Genomic DNA, 19,261 nt, shown 5'->3' on the forward strand with positions numbered 1-19,261 from the left:
TGGTAGCCTTAACTACTGGGCTAAATGTATCAGTATAATCAATCTCGTGCTACTGGTGAAACCCTTTTACGACTAACCGAGCCTTATACCGTTCCAAGGACCCATCTGCTTTGCGCTTAATGCAGTATACCCATTTGCATCCGACAAGGTTCATGTGGGGCAAGTGTGGGATGAGGGACCAGGTGCCATTTTTTATGAGTGCATTAAAATCCTCAGCCATGGCAATTGAGGGTGCTTATTTGCTTCAGAGAAACAAGTTGGTTCAGGTGTGGCAGGAACGGTTGTGGTCAAAGCATGTGGGGTAGGGGGTTGTTTGTGAGAGCGCAGGTGCATAGGGTGAAGGCGTGCTGGGGGAGCAGGTGGTAGGGAAGGTGGGGCCTGATTAGGATTGGGGACGGTGGAGGTAGAGGGTGGTAGGGAAGGATTTGGTGTTGGGGCATTATAGAGTTCCCTTAGTGGTCGAGTGCAGGTTGTGGAGGTAGGGGAGGGGATGAGGTGGAAGTGTGAGATGGAGGGGTTTGGGGAGATGGGGGGTGACAGGCGATAAAGGCAATGGAGAGAGGGGGGCAGTGTTGGTAAGGGATTACCACGAAATGGAAACTTATTGGGGGCAGAAGTCCAAGGAGAAGATGGTGGGACCAGGGGAGAGGGAACCACAGGAGGCAGAGAAGCAAAGGGAAATACACTCTTGTCAAAACGAACGTGACGAGCGATGTATGTCCTATTGGTAGAGAGATCGAGACACCTATACCCTACATGAGAAGGAGAGTAACCAGGAAAAACACATGGAACAGAGCAAAAATCCATTTTATGGTGACTATAAGGACGGATATAAGGGAAGCATAGACAATTGAAAACACGAAGAAAAGAGTAGTCAGGTGACCTGTGATGTACCAATTGAAAGGGGGAAGCATTATTTGAAACTCGAGTTGGCATTCTATTAATGAGATATACTGCAGATTCAAAGGTAAAATGCCAAAAGCGTTGAGGAATGGAGGCTTGAGCAAGCATGGTAAGACCAGTCTCAACAATGTGTCTATGTCGGCATTCAACAAAACCTTGCTACTCATGCTTGTGAGGGCAAGACAAGCAATGGGCAATGCCAAGGGATCGAAAAAATTGAGGGAGAGAGCGGTATTCCCCACCTCAATCAGTTTGAATAGTCTTTATTTTTCTAGAAAATTGTCTTTCGACCATCGCTTGAAATTGTTGAAAAACCGAGAAAACCTCATATTTTAAGTTAAGAGGATAAAACCAAATGAATCTAGTATTATCATCAATAAAAATAACAAAATACCGGTGACCATCAACAGATAAAGTGGAAGATGGTCCTCATACATCACTATGAACCAGATCTAAAGGAAATAAACTATGAGAGAAAGTTTACTTTAAAGATAATCTACTGGCTTTGCCCAATTGGCAAGCGGGACATACAGAGGGAAGCTTGGTGGAGAGACACGGCAAGTCATTAGCGCCAATCATGAATCTAAGAAGGTTAGAATGAGGGTGACCAAGTCTTTGATGCCAACCATGGAGAGAAGTGCATGTAGCGACGTGAGCAACAGGGGAAGAAGGCAAAGAAGAGAGAGTGTAAAGGCCGCCACTACTCAGTCCTGAAAGAAGAATCCTCTTGGTTACCTGATCCTTCACAAATATGTGAGTGGGTGAAACTCAAAAAAAGATATAATTGTCACGAGCAAAGCGCTGAACAGAAAGGAGGGGTTTAGTAATGGAGGGAACATGCAGTACATCACATAAATTAAAGGAATGAGAAGAAGAGAGAGAGAGTAAGGAAGAAGAACCAATACTGGATATGGTGAGGCCCTTACTGTCACACCCCGTTCACACAGAACCAGACTAGTGACCGGGTTAACACCGGTTAACCCAAACCTGCCAGGATCATCTGATACAGTATCCCACCACAGTATACACACAACTAAGAAAGTGTTCATCAGTTCAGCGGAAGACTTAATTTACCTGTAAATATTCCCATTATACTTGATACGTAAATTGTAATACATACTTAAATACATGTGGGCCCGCAGGCATGATATTTACACAAAAAGAATACAATTTACATATCAAGTACACAAAAGGAATCATAAAAAGTCAGAGAGTAAATTAGAGCTCAGCTCGGTATCAAAAGGTAGAGCTCAGCTCGGTATCAAAAGGTAGAGCTCAGCTCGGTATCAGAACTGTGGTCCTGCAGCACAGCCCTCAAAGGTAGAGCTCAGCTCGGTATCAAAAGGTAGAGCTCAGCTCGGTATCAGAACTGCGGTCCTGCAGCACAGCCCTCGCACGAGCAATCCGTGTCGTGCTCTAATTCCTCAGGGACCCACCAATCCTCTTCAGGGAACTCAACTGTGGGGCCCGACCCGTGCTCTTCAGGTTGATGACCTGTAAAATCATCTAAAAGAGGTGCACACGTTGGATGAGCTCACCAGCTCAGTAAGTGAAAAGAAGGATCACACAGCAGTCCACACAACAAATCACAACCATATGCACTATATGCTATACAATTCATTTTTAATCACATCCACCTAAACAACATTACTAAGTCTTTGGTTTAGTGCTACTACAACCACAGTACGCGTATACTCCGGGTACGAGCCGCGAACTCCATCCCGCGATACGCCCATAGGGCTGTCAGAGAAGGCCCACCGTGAGTACTCAAAAAAATAAAACATGCCAACCACCGGCTCTCAACATAAAGTAAATGATAGAAATTAAAGGTGCTGACTCCAGCAATTCAAAAGCAGTATGATTGGCCCTTTTGAATATACCACCGGGGCTGCCGACTGTCCTAATGACCAACCGGACGTATGTCTAACCGCCACAGTGACCCGACAATCGCGACCACTGCTTCCCCCCAAATGGTAACCCAACACCTTAACTCCTGTTGGGAAGGGTCGTAGCACGGGAAGATGATAATCCTAAACCGCATGCTCCTATATGATAATAGTACGATTGCATAGTGTCATCGCGTCCCATACCACGGGCCACCAATGCACTCGTTTCCAAGCCGACTACGGCATCTAGTCTATTAATGCATCATGCACAATGATGTCGATATTCATCACAGAAGTATATCATCACTTGGTATTTAGAAAATAAACACAGCACACATGGCATAAAAATGTGAGGATGACTAATCTACATAGCATTTGCATGATGACATGGCTAGTCTAGATACAATTAAATGAATGCCACACAAGCCTCGAAACAAGGCCAAACGTCCTCTCCTTACTTACCTGTAGTGTACAAGGACTCACGCTCGGTACGGGTGAGATCCGATGCGAGTAGCGTACGTTTTGGTGAACCTAACATAAGTGAATGGGCTTAGCATTTCACCATTTTGGGATCAAAATTAACATGATCCAATGACAAAATCATGTTTAGAATCCTAAAATAAGGTTGCACGTCCGTTTTGGGTCCGTTCGGACGTAAAAATCACGTTGGGAGCCACTCGGGTGGGTCGGGCAGCCCACCTGTCATGACCCACCAGTCAGACCCACCGATCATGACCGACGGGCAGGTCGGCCCATCGATCGGCCCACTGTTTGGGCCCGAGGGTCCTACTAAGATCGACGGGTAGGTTGGCCCACCAGTTGGCCCGTCGGTCGGCCCATCGATTGGGCCCGCCGGTTGGCCCCAAGGGTCTGCCCTCACAGGCGGGTGCCCTCAGGTGGGCCATTTGACCCACCGGTTTGGCCCACCGGTCTTGACGGGAAAATGTCATTTTTACCTGAAACCTTCCCCAACCTTTGGGGAATCAAATGGGGCTCTTCCCAACCCATTCTCCACACATTCAAGGTCTCATAAGATGGTTCTAACCTAGATCTAGGTTAGATTTAAGGAATGGAAGCCATCTTACCTCCTTTGCTCAAGAACTCGTTCAGAAACCCCAAAATCACTTCAAATCATCAATGCTTCTCCAACCTTGTAAATACTTCTTCAAATCCTTCAAAATCAACATATAGACCATCCATCAAACTTTAGATTCATCATTTCAAGGGGGATTTACAAGATCTCAAGGAACTCTACCCAAATCAAGGGTTTTACTTGGGTTTAGTGAAGGTTTAAGAAACATAGCCTTTGCTCACCTCTAAACGTAGATCTCGTGTTGGAGATCACTTTTTCGGTGTCGGAATGGGAAGATCAAGCCTTGGCGCTGCTTAAATCCATTCCTTCCTCCTCTTCCTCTCTTTTCTTCTTCTTCGTTCTCTTTTCTCTCTCCTCTTTACTCTTTTCACCAAACACCTGAATGTCATAAATGAGAAAATGAAAACATAATGATAGCTATTTATACTTTTTAAAACATCTTGTAACCTCATGGGTGGGTCACACAGGTGGGCGGATGCGCCCACCTATGACCGCCCACCTGAGGGCCAAAACTCGGCCAACAAGTGGGATTTTGATAGAATTCGACTCTCGGCACGAATCTCACTCTCGGCATAAGATATATTATACGTATGCGCCTTAAGATACGGCTACATACTTTCTTTATCCGTACATGGCCTTATGATATGTGCATGTACACTGCTTGGGTACACCCGTCTCCTCTGGCACTGACTCGGACTTATCCGGCTAGCCGGTGTTCAAAGTCACCCTTGCCGTCATGGTCCATAAGGATCCCGCCTTAACCCTCTCCAGTTCGGGTCCTGCATGGTTAACTCGGGTCAACCGTGTAATCAGACCGAGTTTAAGAAGTAGGGTATTACATTTACCCCCCTTGCTAAAAATTTCGTCCTCGAAATTGGCGTACCTGGTTGTTCAAAAAGATGAGGGTACTTGGCTTGGATTTCATCCTCTTTCTCCCAACATGCTTCTTCAAGTGAATGATTTGCCCATCGCACCTTTACGTAGGAAATGGAGCGGTTGCGAAGGGTTTTCACCTTTCGATCCAAAATTTCAGCTGGCTGCTCTGTATAGGTCATATCAGCTTCTAGATATTCCGGTTCCACGGGTAATACATGAGATGGATCATGAACGTATCGCTTCAGCATGGATACATGAAACACGTTATGAACATCCCCGAGTGAAGGTGGCAGAGCAAGCATGTAGGCTACTGAGCCAACCCGGGCTAAGATCTCAAATGGGCCAATGTATCTTGGGCTCAACTTCCCCTTTCTGTGAAATCTTTGCAACCCCTTAGTAGGAGAGATCTTGAGAAACACCTTTTCTCCTGGCTGAAATTCAATGTCTTTTCTGCGGTTGTCTGCATAGCTCTTTTGACGAGACTGAGCTGCTTTAATCCATTCTCGAATAACATCGACCTTCTCACAAGTCATCTGTATCATTTCAGGTCCTAACATTCGGCATTCACCTACCTCATCCCAATACAGAGGAGTTCTGCACCTCCTACCATATAATGCCTCATACGGAGCCATCCCAATTGTAGCTTGGTAACTGTTGTTATAGGCAAACTCCATAAGGGGTTTATATTCTTCCCAACTACCACACATTTTCATTGCACATGCCCTGAGCATGTCTTCTAATATCTGTATGGTTCGCTCCGACTGACCATCAGTCTGTGGGTGAAAAGCAGTACTTAAATTTAGTTGTGATCCAAGGCACGCTGGAAGCTTTTCCAAAATCTAGAAGTGAACCTTGGGTCCCTATCTGATACAATGCTCACTGGCACTCCATGCAAGCGCACTATGTTATCCATGTAAAGTTGTGCTAATTTGGCCATAGAGAACTTGGTCTTGATGGGAATGAAATGAGCAATCTTAGTAAGCCGATCAACGATCACCCATATCGCGTCCATCCCCTTAGGTGTACATGGTAGTCCGGTGACGAAGTCCATTGTAATCCTATCCCACTTCCAGATCTGGTACTGGGATGAAGAGTACTATAAGGTCGATGCCTCTCAGCTTTTACTTTCTGGCATGTAAGACAAGTCACTACATATAGAGCTATTGTGACTTTCATGCTTGGCCACCAGTAATTTTGTTTGAGGTCTTTGTACATCTTTGTACTTCCTGGGTGGAGTGAGTACTCGGAGCTATGTGCTTCTCGCACTATCTTGTCTTGTATATCCAAATCATCGGGTACACACAATCTGCCTCGAAACATCAATGCCCCATCACTGGCTAAAACAAAATCTGGGTCTTTCATTGTTTGATCTTGAACCTTAACTCTGATCCGCTGTAATTCAGGATCCAAAGGTTGTTTCATTATTACCTCTTGCCTAATAGCCGGATGCACCTGTAGAGCCGCCAAGGATACAGTCAACCATTTAAGGTTTTCTGGTTGACGTTCAAACTCTAAGGTTGCTCCTTCATATAAGAGAGCTTCATCCATTAGCGTCGCCTCCCGTACAAGTGGTGGGCTAACTGCTAAGTATGAGAGGGACACAGTCTGTGCCTTCCGACTTAAAGCATCTACCACTACATTAGCCTTGTCGGGATGATACTGAATGTCGCAGTCATAATCCTTCATGAGCTCAAGCCATCTCCTCTGCCTCATGTTCAAATCCTTCTGGGTGAAAAATACTTAAGGCTTTTGTGATCACTGTATATCTCGCACTTCTCCCCATACAAGTAATGTCGCCAAATCTTAAGGGCAAAAATGACTGCAGCTAGTTCCAAGTCATGAGTGGGGTAGTTCTTCTCATACTCCTTTAGTTGTCGGGAAGCATATGCTATCACCTTTCCGCGTTGCATGAGAACACAACCCAACCCAACTTTGGAAGCATCAGTGTAGATTGTCATTCCACCTGTGCCTGCAGGAATGGTAAACACAGGGGCCGACACCAACCTCTTCTTCAACTCCTGAAACTCTTCTCACATTCCTCTGCCCAATCAAACTTCACATCCTTTTTGGTTAATTTAGTCATTGGTGCTAAGATCCGAGCAAAATTCTCAATGAAGCGCCGATAGTATCCAGCCAAACCCAAGAAGCTTCTAATTTCAGTGACATTTTTAGGGCTTTCCCACTCTACTACTGCTTTCACCTTATCAGGATCCACCTCGATTCCAGACTTAGACACTACGTGCCCCAGGAATCCAACTTGCTCAAGCCAGAATTCACATTTGCTGTATTTGGCAAACAATTGTTGTTCCCTTAACCTCTGTAACACCATTCTCAAATGTTGAGTGTGCTTCTCTTCTGTCTTAGAGTAGATCAAAATGTCATCAATAAAAATAATTACCCATTTATCGAGGGCATCGTGAAATACTTGATTCATTAAATCCATGAATGTTGCCGGTGCATTGGTTAACCCAAAAGATAACACTAGGAACTCATAGTGCCCATAACGGGTCCTGAAAGTTGTCTTGGGTATGTCGCTGCTCTTTATCTTGAGCTGATAATAGCCTGATCGAAGGTCTATCTTTGAAAATACCTTGGCACCCTACAGTTGGTCAAATAAATCATCAATGCATGGCAATGGATACCGGTTCTTAATGGTTACCTTATTTAATTCCCGGTAATCGATGCACATACGCAAGCTACCATCCTTCTTCTTGACAAAAAATACTAGGGCACCCCAAGGTGAAACACTTGGGCAAATAAACCCCTTCTCCAACAATTCTTGCAACTACATCTGCAACTCCTTCAGTTCGACGGGTGCCATCCGGCATGGGGCTTTAGACACTGGAGCTGCTCCAGGAACCAAGTCTATGGCAAACTCTAACTCTATCAGGCGGTAAATGCATCAGATCATCTGGAAAGACGTCGGGAAACTCTTCAACCACCTTTATCTCTTCTAGAGGTGTAATCCTTGCATCAACATCAAGTACCGATGCTAAGTAGCCCTGACATCCACTCTCCAATAATTTTACCGCTTGAAGGGCGAAGACGAGGACCTTTCTCGCCCGTTTCATTTTATCTACTCGGTATACCAATTCTCTTCCTTCGTCATCTGTCACCCTAATCAGCTTTTCAACACACATCACATTAGCTCGATGAGCCAACAACCAATCCATGCCCAGTATAACATCGAAATTCTGCATATTAAATTTAATGAGTTGTGCATCCAATTTCTTCCCACTAATCTCCACTGGGCATGGCCCATACACCTCCTTCAATTATGTAACTTTACCAGTAGGCATACTAACAATCATCCCATGATCCAGGGTCCTGGGTGGCATCCCAAGTTTCTCAGCAAATCTCTTGGATACGAATGAATGTGTAGCTCCTAAATCGAATAAAACATAGGCTGGTATGCCCGATATAGATAGGACACCTAGTGTAACAATGCATATAATTTCAGCAGGTCATCAATATTTAACATAAGAAAATTCTTAAATATTTAAAATGTACCTGCTACCACTTCCGTGCTTGCCTCGACTTCCTCAGCTGATAAGGCGTACATCCCTCCCTATGGTTGATTCCCCCGAGTTAAGGGAGGTCTGTATGCAGGGGGCTGACTGGAGGGCAAGGTTGGTCTAACCCGACAGTCTTTAGCATAGTGCCCATAGGAATGGTAGTTAAAGCAATGGATTTGAGACGCCGAAACTGGGGCGGGGCCCCTCTGCACTTAACTCGTTGAAGATGGAGGTTGGGGCGGCCTCGGAACTGTAGGTACCGCACTAGTGTTCGGGCGAAAAGATGTAGAGCCTGAACCACCAGCTGGTTGAGGAGGGTAGCTAGATGGCCTATAGGGCTGCCTGTATGTAGGCCCAGAATTGTACGACCCACTGTATGCCTTGGAGGAGTTGCCCATATCCAGAAATGGATTTGTTCTCTTCCACAGTCCAGGTGTAAGGGACTGTTCTCCCTTCTGCTTATCTTCCATAGTCTTGGTGTTCTGCACAATCTGGCCATAGTCTGTCAAGTCTAAGACCTCAAGTATAGACCCAATGGATGCCTTTAGGCCCTTCAGAAATCTTGCAGCCTTTTCTTCAGCTGTTATCATATGCCTAGGGGCAAAATAGAACAAGCACTCAAATTGCTGCTGATACTCAAGGATAGTTTTACCTCCTTGAGTTAAAGCCATAAATTCTATCTCCTTGTCGTCACTGAAGCTACGTGGATAATGATTGTCCAAGAACAACTCCTTGAACTATTCCTAGGTGGGTTCCGGATGTGCGGCCAACAATATGGGCTTAGAGACTTGCCACCAAGAGTTGGTCTCCTTCTTGAGTTGCAATCCCGCACAAATGAGTTTCTGTGCATCAGTGCACTCAATCACCTCAAATATTTTCTCCAGTTCTTGGATCCATTGGTCTGGTTCCAGAGGATCACTCCCCACCTTAGAGAATACAGGTGGCAAGTTTCTCTTGAATGACTCCACTACCTTTGACGTATTATTCGTCGATGGGTAATTGGGAGCATAAGCTGGATAGTAAGGGTATGGAGGGGGCACCACATACGGAGGAACACCGAATGGTAGAATTGGAGGTGTACCTCCCACTTGTGGCCCCGTACCAGACCCTACAGGCGGGTCCTGTGGAGTAAGTATCCGGGGAGGTTGACCTGTTTGAGAAAGGTCCAATTGTTGCTGTATAGTAGCCATAAATGCTTGTTGTTACTGAAACATTTGTTGTTGGAAAGCATATTGTGACTCCTGGATTATGGTAGCAACATCCCCCGGAGTAATAACCGGTGGAGGGTCCGGAAATGCAGTCATAGGTGGGTCCCCTTGTGCCCCACCCTGACCGAAGGTCTCTGGAGGTTGTGGAAGTGAGGTTTGCCCCACAGAGCGGGACCTTTTGGGATTCGGTGGTCAACCGACCGGACGAGGACCACGCGGGGTACCTCGCGCATTGCTACTAGATCTAGTACGTACCATCGTATCCCTATACCAGGAACATATCATACACCACATTGGTTAAACACCATAGAATTGATATTGGCACATAATTATATGCCAACACGCAGGGTATTATAGTGTATGATCGTTTGCAACTAACCGCAGCTTAATTCCAAAAATACAGGGTTAGTGCTTCAACAAGTATGACAATGGTCCCACTTAACCATAACATATTATTATAAGAATAAGAATAATAATAATTATTATATTAATAATAACAATAATAATAATAATAATCCCATTTTTTTTAAGTTTTCTCTTAACCGATGGGCTGCCACCGACGGGCTGGTTGGGTCGTCGGTCAGCTCGCCGGTCCAAATCTTCAATCGGTGGGCTGACACCGATGGGCTGGTTGGCCCGCCGGTCGGCCCGTCGGTCCTACCTTAGCTAGAAAAACGAACAGGGCTTTTAAGCCCCTGTTCCTCTTGTTTCTCCCATCTTTCTCTCTCTCTCACTCTCTCTCTCTCTCTCTCTCAGGCGATTTTGGAGAGCTTCTTGACACTTCCACTTGCGATCTCACTCAACGATCCGGCGATTTTTGGAAGATTTCAACCCCTCTACTTACAAGTAAGTTTCTTCCTCATTTTCTTCTCAGAACTTGCATTTTGGGGGTAGAACTCATGAGTAGTCTTCAATCTCAATTCCTTTCCGTGTTTTCTTCCATAGAACAATGATTTCATGTGAATGTGATGTTCTCTCTGTGATTTGTTTCTAGTTTTAGGATTTACTTCTCACTTTTTGAGAGAAAACTCCAACCGTGCCCTAGTTTTCTCAAATTTGGGGATTTCTTCCATTTCTGCTCTTTTCTTCCCAATTAATAACTCAAATGCAATGCCTTATGTTTGATTTGTACTTGACATGCTGTAGAGATCATAGAAAGTCCCGTATGTTTGAAATCCCATTTCTTCCCATGAAAAGCCATCTTTTTGTGTTAGGTCTCTTTGATTCTCTTTACATCCTTTCATATTTGTGGACCACAATAGCATATTAGCAAATGTTTTTGCATATTCTTGATTGCACTATAATGGCATTTCAATCTTAGACCTGTAGCTTCAAGCTTTACTCTATTGCGAGTCTCTTAAAAAAAAATATTTTCTTAGATTGAACTTGCACCTTGAGAATTGGGGTTTTTCCATTCCTTAGTTGCCATGCTCCATATGCCTTTTGTCACTTTTCTATTTTGCCATAATTTGGATTTTGGGGCTTCCTCTTCTTGCTCACCCATCTACTTATTCCCTTTTCCCTTACTCACCATTTTTCCTCTTTTTCTTGCCAGGATGTCATCCCGTAAAGGCAAAGAACCTGCATCCTCTGGCACTCGGCGTAAGACCACCACTTCCAAACGGAAGAGTGCTGGGACTAGTTCTCCAGCCCCTTGCACAAGGCGACCCGGACCTGCCCCCATTGATCCTTCTGACTACAATGAGGATCTCTTCCGCTGTTCAGAGGCAGCAACCAACTGGCAGGCCTTCTTGAAGAGGTCTGTAATGATGGAGAAGACTATGGTAGTTGACGACTTCCACAAGGTTCAGCTTCAGGAGAGGTTCACAGCCCTGGGCTGGCAGTCTATCCTCCACATAGACTGTCCGTGCTACGAGCAGTTGGCTCGTAGATTCTACTGCAACCTGGAGGTTTCCTACCAGTACGGAAAGTATGCGATAATTAGTATAGTGAAGGGGGTGGACATTCAGCTGACCATGGACACCCTGGCTAGTTGGGTATCTCTTCAGCTGGGCACCGTTTCTACAGTCCTCCCAGGAGTAAGCCCATGGGCCCGTTCATGAGTTTGGAGACACCAGACCACATCTATGAGACCATCTGTGGCAGCAGTGCCCGTCCAGATTACGAGACGTCATTTTACCTAGAGGTTCGTGTGTTTGCCCGTTTGGTCCGATTCAACTTGCTCCCCAGAGGAGGTCATCGGAACCAGGTGGGCTTCATGGCAGCCTTCTTAGCTTACTGCATCTATACGGCCTTAGAGGGAGGTGCTGAGCACTTGTGCTTGCCTTACGTCATCCTCAAGACGATGGAGCACCATACTTCCCACCCCGAGGACGGAGGATTTCCATATGGCAGGATCATCACCAGGATCTTTGAGTTCTTTGGGGTGGACCTGAGTGGTGAGGAGGGAAAAAATCCAGTAGATAAGTTTGACAGGGGGAATCTATTGAGGATGGGTCTCCACACTCTTATGGATGTACCTCAGAGAGCAGGAGCTCAGAGAGGTAGGGATAGGAGGGCTACCCCTAGGGAGGATGTTCCCATGGAGGAGGAGTCTAGTGAGGAGGATGAGGACTATGTTCCTCAGGGTGGGGAGGAGGATTTTGTGGACGAGGACATCCTTGAGGAGGTGCCTCAGGAGTCGAGAGGTGCTGATCATGGCTTCCCTAGAGTTGCAGTCCCACAGCATAGAGCCCCACCACCTGAGAGTGGTGCATATGATTTTGAGGGTATGATGTCTACTATGAGGGCTTTGAAGGATGGGCAAGATCAGCTATTAAGAAGACTGGATGAGAGTGCTTCTAGGGAGGAACGCATACTGGAGAGGCAGGCTACTTTAGAGAATTCCTTTCTCAAACTGGGCCAGGACTTGGATACAATGGCCAATGCCATTTCAGCAGATTTTGGCCGACTTCGGAGGGATGTACAACTGGTGAACTCGAGGTTCGACTACTACGACCATTTACTCAATGTTAACTTTAGACCTTAGGTGAACAGAGTAGTAGTATTGGACGATGACGATGATCAGTGAGGACTTAGCTCGTCCACACTAGCTTCTCACCTATTTCTTATTGTTGATCTTATTGTATTATTTTTTTTTCTTTTCTCATTCTTTGTACTTTCTCTGTAACTGGACTTATTTGTGGGGTGATGTGTTTTGATGGTGGTTTGTGGTGAAATTGTATGTTTGATAACTTGTGTAGTTTAGTTGTGGTGTCTTTTGTTAATTTTTTATCATTGATATTTATATATATGTTGTTTATCAGGTGTTTGTGTGAAAAAATTTTAGAAATCTCGTTTTGCGCTGTTATGCTGCCGAAATTTCGTTAAACTCGTACTCGATGGGTTATGACATCAATTAATTAATCTCTCATTTTCTCTCATGCATGCCATGAATGAAATAACTAAATGCAACAATTTTTATTACTTTTTTTCTTTGGCTTTTTAACTCTTTAAAGTTTTTACATTAACCCAATCCCATTTCCTATTATAGATTCTATGGGGTATAAAGGTATGCTATGAGTGGAATAGAGCATCACGCTCTGATACCATCGTTGTCACACCCCGTTCACACAGAATCGGGCCAGTGACCGGGTTAACACCGGTTAACCCAAACCTGTCAGGATCATCTGATACAGTATCCCACCACAGCATACACACAACTAAGAAAGTGTTCATCAGTTCAGCGAAAGACTTAATTTACCTGTAAATATTCTCATTATACTTGATACCCAAATTATAATACATAGTTAAGTACATGTGGGCCCGCATGCATGATATTTACACAAAAAGAATACAATTTACATATCAAGTACACAAAAGGAATCATCAAAAATCAAAGAGTACAGCTCAGCTCGGTATCAAAAGTAGAGCTCAGCTCAGTATCAAAAGGTAGAGCTCAGCTCGATATCAAAAGGTAGTGCTCAGCTCAGTATCAAAGATAGAGCTCAGCTCGGTATCAGAACTGTGGTCCCGCAGGACGGCCCTCGCACGAGCAATCCATGCCGTGCTCTAATTCCTCAGGGACCCACCAACCCTCTTCAGGGAACTCAACTATGGGGCCCGACCCATGCTCTTCAGGTTGATGACCTGTAAAATCATCTAAAAGAGGTGCACACGTGGGATGAGCTCACCAGCTCAGTAAGTGAAAAGAAGGACCACACAACAGTCCACACAACAAATCACAACCAAATGCACTATATACTATGCAATTCATTTTTAATCACATCCACCTAAACAACATTACTAAGTCTTTGGTTTAGTGCTACTACAACCACAGTGCGCGTATACTCCGGGTACGAGCAACGAACTCCATCCTGCGATACGCCCATAGGGCTTTCAGAGAAGGCCCACCGTGAGTACTCGAAAAAATAAAACATGCCAACCACCGGCTCTCAACATAAAGTAAATGATAGAAATTAAAGGTGCTGACTCCAGTAATTTAAAAGCAGTACGATTGACCCTCTTAAATATACCACCGAGGCTGCCGACTATCCTAATGACCAGCCGGGCGTATGTCTAACCGTCACAGTGACCCGATAACCGCGACCACTGCTTCCCACCAAATGGTAACCCAACACCTTAACCCCTGTTGGGAAGGGTCGTAGCACGGAAAGATGATAATCCTAAACCGTATACTCCTATATGATAATAATACGATTGTATAGTACCACCGCGTCCCATACCACGGGCCACCAATGCACTCGTTTCCAAGCCGACTATGGCATCTAGTCTATTAATGCATTATGCACAACGATGTCGACATTCATCACAGAAGCATATCATCACTTGGCATTTAGAAAATAAACACAGCACACATGGCATAAAAATGTGAGGATGACTAATCTACATAGCATTTGTATGATGACATAACTAGTCTAGATACAATTAAATGAATGCCACACAAGCTTCGAAACAAGGCCAAACGTCCTCTCCCCACTTACCTGTAGTGTACAAGGACTCATGCTAGGTACGGGTGAGATCCGGTGCGAGAAGTGTACGTTTTGGTGAACCTAACATAAGTGAATGGGGTTAGCATTTCACCATTCTTGGATCAAAATTAACACGATCCAATGACAAAATCATGTTTAGAATCCTAAAAGAAGGTCGCACGTCCGTTTTGGGTCCGTTCGGACGTAAAAATCACGTTGGGAGCCACTCGGGTGGGTCGGACAGCCCACCTGTTATGACCCACTAGTCAGACCCACCGGTCATGACCGGCGAGCAGGTCAACCCACCGGTTGGCCCACCGGTTGGCCCCATCGGTTGGCCCCAAGGGTTTGCCCTCACAGGCGGGTGCCCTCAGGCGGGCCATTTGGCCCACCCGTCTTAGCGGAAAAATGTCATTTTCACCTGAAACCTTCCCTAACCTTTGGGGAATCAAATGGGGCTCTTTCCAACCCATTATCTACACATTCAAGGTCTCATAAGATGGTTCTAACCTAGATCTAGGTTAGATTTAAGGAATGGAAGCCATCTTACCTCCTTTGCTGAAGAACTCGTTCAAAAACCCCAAAATCACTTCAAATCACCAATGCTTCTCCAACCTTGTAAACACTACTTCAAATCCTTCAAAATCAATATATAGACCATCCATCAAACCTTAGATTCATCATTTCAAGGGGGATTTACAAGATCATAAGAAACTCTACCCAAATCAAGGGTTTTACTTAGGTTTGGTGAAGGTTTAAGAAACATAGCCTTTGCTCACCTCCAAACGTAGATCTCGTGTTGGAAATCACTTTTCCAGCGTCGAAATGGGAAGATCAAGCCTTGGCACCGCTTAAATCCATTCCTTCCTCCTCTTCCTCTCTTTTCTTCTTCTTCGTTCTCTTTTCTCTCTCCTCTTTACTCTTTTCACCAAACACCCGAATGTCATAAATGAGAAAATGAAAACATAATGATAGCTATTTATACTTTTTAAAACATCTTGTAACCTCATGGGTGGGTCACACAGGTGGGCGGATGCGCCCACCTGTGACTGCCCACCTGAGGGCCAAAACTCGGCCAACAAGTGGGATTTTGACAGAATTTGACTCTCGGCACGAATCTCACTCTTGGCATAAGATGTAATATACGTATGTGCCCTAAGATACGGCTACATACCTGCTTTATCCGTACATGGCATTATGATATATGCAATGTACACGGCTTGGGTACACCCGTCTCCTCTGGCACTGACTCGGACTTGTCCGGCCAATCGGTGTTCAAAGTCACCCTTGCCGTCATGGTCCATAAGGATCCCGCCTTAACCCTCTCCGATTCGGGTCCTGCATGGTTAAACCAGATCAACCGTGTAATCAGACCGGGTTTAAGAAGTAGGGTATTACACTTACCATTACCAACTTGCAGTTGATCATTGCCATTGTAGCCATCATAAGAGGATAGAGAATGGATGTCAGGATTCACGCAATGGGTTGCGCCGGTGTCGGGGTACCAAGTGAGGGCGGTGGATGGTTGATAGTATGGTGGGTAGGAGGGAGTAGGTAGTAGGGGCGGGTTGGAGGTGGAGTGAGCAGCTAGCCGAGGGGTGGGATTAAAGGTATGGTAGGGTTGAGGTGAGGGATAGCCAGGGTAAGAGGGAGGACGATAGTAACAGGTATTGGTGTGGTGATTGGTTCAGTTGCAAATGGAGCACCACATACGTGTACCTTGCTAGTGAAAACGGCCACCACGTCCACCACGTCCACGTCCACTGCGACCACCACCTCCACCTTTCCCAGATTGAGAGGAGGGAGAGGTGGAAGAAGTATCATGTTGAGCAGTGTTTGCTAAAGGAGAATCCATGGATGGTGAAGGATCAATGCCATATGTTGGGCGAGCAGAGGCCTGATTCATGAACTCATGGCTAAGAAGCATGCCAAGAAGATCAAAATAGGCTAGTGGTTCAAAACGCGCGAGTAGGGTTGGAACTATGTCAGGAAGATCTTTGCGGAGAGCACGGAGAATGTGGAGACAGAGGTCAGTCTGTTTCAGAGGGGAGCCAGCAGCAGCGAGCTCGTTAGAGAGAGATTTGGCTCGTTGCATAAGACTGGTGACAGATTCGTCAGACTTCTAAGAGAGGTCCTAAAGTGTAAGATTGAGTGACATAATCTGGGTATTCGACGCAGAGCTATAGGCAGCGCAGAGAGAGTCTCAGACTTCTTTGCTTGTATCTTTGTCGATGATGAGAGGGAGAGCTTCATCAGATAAAGAAGAGATAAGAAGACTCATTATCAAAGAGTCTTGGTCATCCCATTCAGAGGCAGCAGGGAGATCTGTGGGTCTGGGTTTAGTGCCATCAAAATGGCCAAACAATTTTTGTCCCTTGAGAAAGGGTCGTATTTGAGCACGCCAAAATAGAAATTCTTGGATGTGAGTTTGATTGAAACAAAGTGATGTGCACCCATGATCGCAGGTTGGGAGGACTTGGGAGTAGAAGAAGGGGAAGAAGCTTCAATGGTGGGAAGTTCCTGCGACATGGTGATGAGATAGAGGAAGAGAGGAGAGAAAAAAAAAAGAGAGGGAGGGGAGATGGCCTATTATGCTCTTGATACCATATTGAATGTGAGAATATTTCTTGTGTTTCATTTACTAGGTAATAGTATATAAACATAAGTACATGAAATAATAGATTGATTTAGTTACCTATGAAAGATCGGATTACAATTTGATTCTTCTAAGAGTAACAATACACAATTTCTAAGTTTTCAACTACAGAAGATAGGATAATAAGAAATCTGAGATCTTGTGGAGCTTGATATCACATGCGAGATTGTGATGCTGATATGGAAATCTTATCACCCAAGTATCTGTGAGCTGAAGCATTGATCAATACTGGGCAATAAAACCCATTAATTTCTCAATTGGTCTTCATCCGAACACCTCTCGTTTCAGTAGAAGAGTAAATTCCAAAAATTTCTCAAGTGGGGTTCATCTGAGAAGCACCCTACAAGCTGCTCGTCTAATAGGAACTAAAAAAATTTCAAATGGGTCTCCTCGGAAAGCCATGGAAGGTAGCAGGGGAGCAAGAGACAAGAAAACCTTTCCTTGGATAGAAGCTTTGGAGAGAAGAAGAGGAGAGGAGAGAATAAGTCGAAAAACTGTCGGATTAATCGGAATCCACGTGTCGATCATCGGGTATTCGTTGGACGCTCGTTGGAGTTTCAGTCGTTGGAGATGAGCCGGATCCATCGATTTGGGGATGGGGACTTATTACAAGGGGTATTTCAAGTACTTCATATTTAATAAGGGTATTTTGATATTTAAAATAAAATATAACTGCTGACATCAGCATATATGGTATATTCCTAAACAGTGACTGACAGTAAAAGGTCTAAGTATAATTTGGTGAAACAGAGAGGATGGTCTTATAATTGATGCATTCTCTAGGGGGTGGCGCAGTAAATTTCCCTTCTTTTTTTGACTCTTGCCCTTCATTTATCTTAGGGACGATATGATCCCAAATGAGCTAGTTATCTCTTTTGGAGAACCATCTAAATTAAAGTTCCAACTATTAAAGGTCATATATTTATTATATAGATTCTCACACATTTTGACCGTAACAACCCCGACTACAGAAACTCCATCCGTGAATACTGCTCAACCTCAGCCATCATAGGGTGCCCCTACTGATCTACCATGCTCTACCTCTCCTACCTACTGCTCCTCTTGTATCCATGATGGGTGGGGGCCTGGCCGTGGACATGGACGCAACTCCAATGGTTTGTATCGCACGATCTATCAGTGCACCAATCATGTTGCAACCAATTGTTACTATCCCCAGCAACCCCATAATCCTCTCTTACTCCCTACCCCACCCTATGCTTCATACCCCTATCCTCCCAACCCTTATCCCTCAATCGCCCACTACACCATGCCCTACGCTATGGGTGTCAAGCGGTCGGGCCTAGTCGAGCTTGACCAATTTCTAAGGTTGTAGCCCGTTTAGCTAAACAAGCTTAGCTAGGATGGGCATGGTACGGTTGATAATCGGGCCGGTCAATCTCGGGCTCTAATCGGGCTGCCATAAACAGGCCTTAATCGAGTCTTAACCGGGCTATAGACATATTTAACTTTAAACATGCTTTAAACGACCCTCTTTAAAATTGATCTCTTAAATGTGTTTGAAGAGGAATACCAATAAAATGAGACAAATATGGGCATAACAAAGAAAGATCCCATGGTTAAAATGGATTACGCGAAAGATGGGCAAAGCAACTAAGTTACTAAGGTACTCGGTCTTTAACTCACGGAACTCAAATCAATTAAACTATGCCTAAACAACCCAAGTTTAGCAAGAAAAAGATGAATGTTCAGGTAACAATCACCACCATCTCAACTGTATATATCACATTGCCTTAGCACTAAAGACAAATAGTATTAAAAAAAAAAAAGTACAAGGAGTATTAAAGGGTCAGGCTTGTAAATGTGTCATGCCGGTCGGGCACCCGTCGGGCTAGGTGGCTGCATCGTATACTATTTGTTTATAAACGTGTCGGGCTCAAGCCCGACACGTTTATTAATCAAGCCGGTCTAGGTCAGGCTCGGTCGGGCCTACTGATGCGGGCTTGAAATTGACACCCCTACCGTATGCTTTCCTTTCCCTTAACCCTACACATGGTTTCCTAATGTTGGGGCTTCCCATATCATGTGACCCCTAACCTTTAGCCATTTTCTTTTTATGAATCTTATTGTGGTTTAGATCAGCTCCATGTTGGTAATGGTAAGAGACTTTCTATTTTCCATAGTGGCAATGCTAGAATTTGCTCTCCCTCTCATTCTTTTCAGTTATCTAATGTA

Source organism: Macadamia integrifolia, chromosome 11, assembly GCF_013358625.1.
Source record: "Macadamia integrifolia cultivar HAES 741 chromosome 11, SCU_Mint_v3, whole genome shotgun sequence".
In the NCBI taxonomy this organism is placed as follows: Eukaryota; Viridiplantae; Streptophyta; class Magnoliopsida; order Proteales; family Proteaceae; genus Macadamia; species Macadamia integrifolia.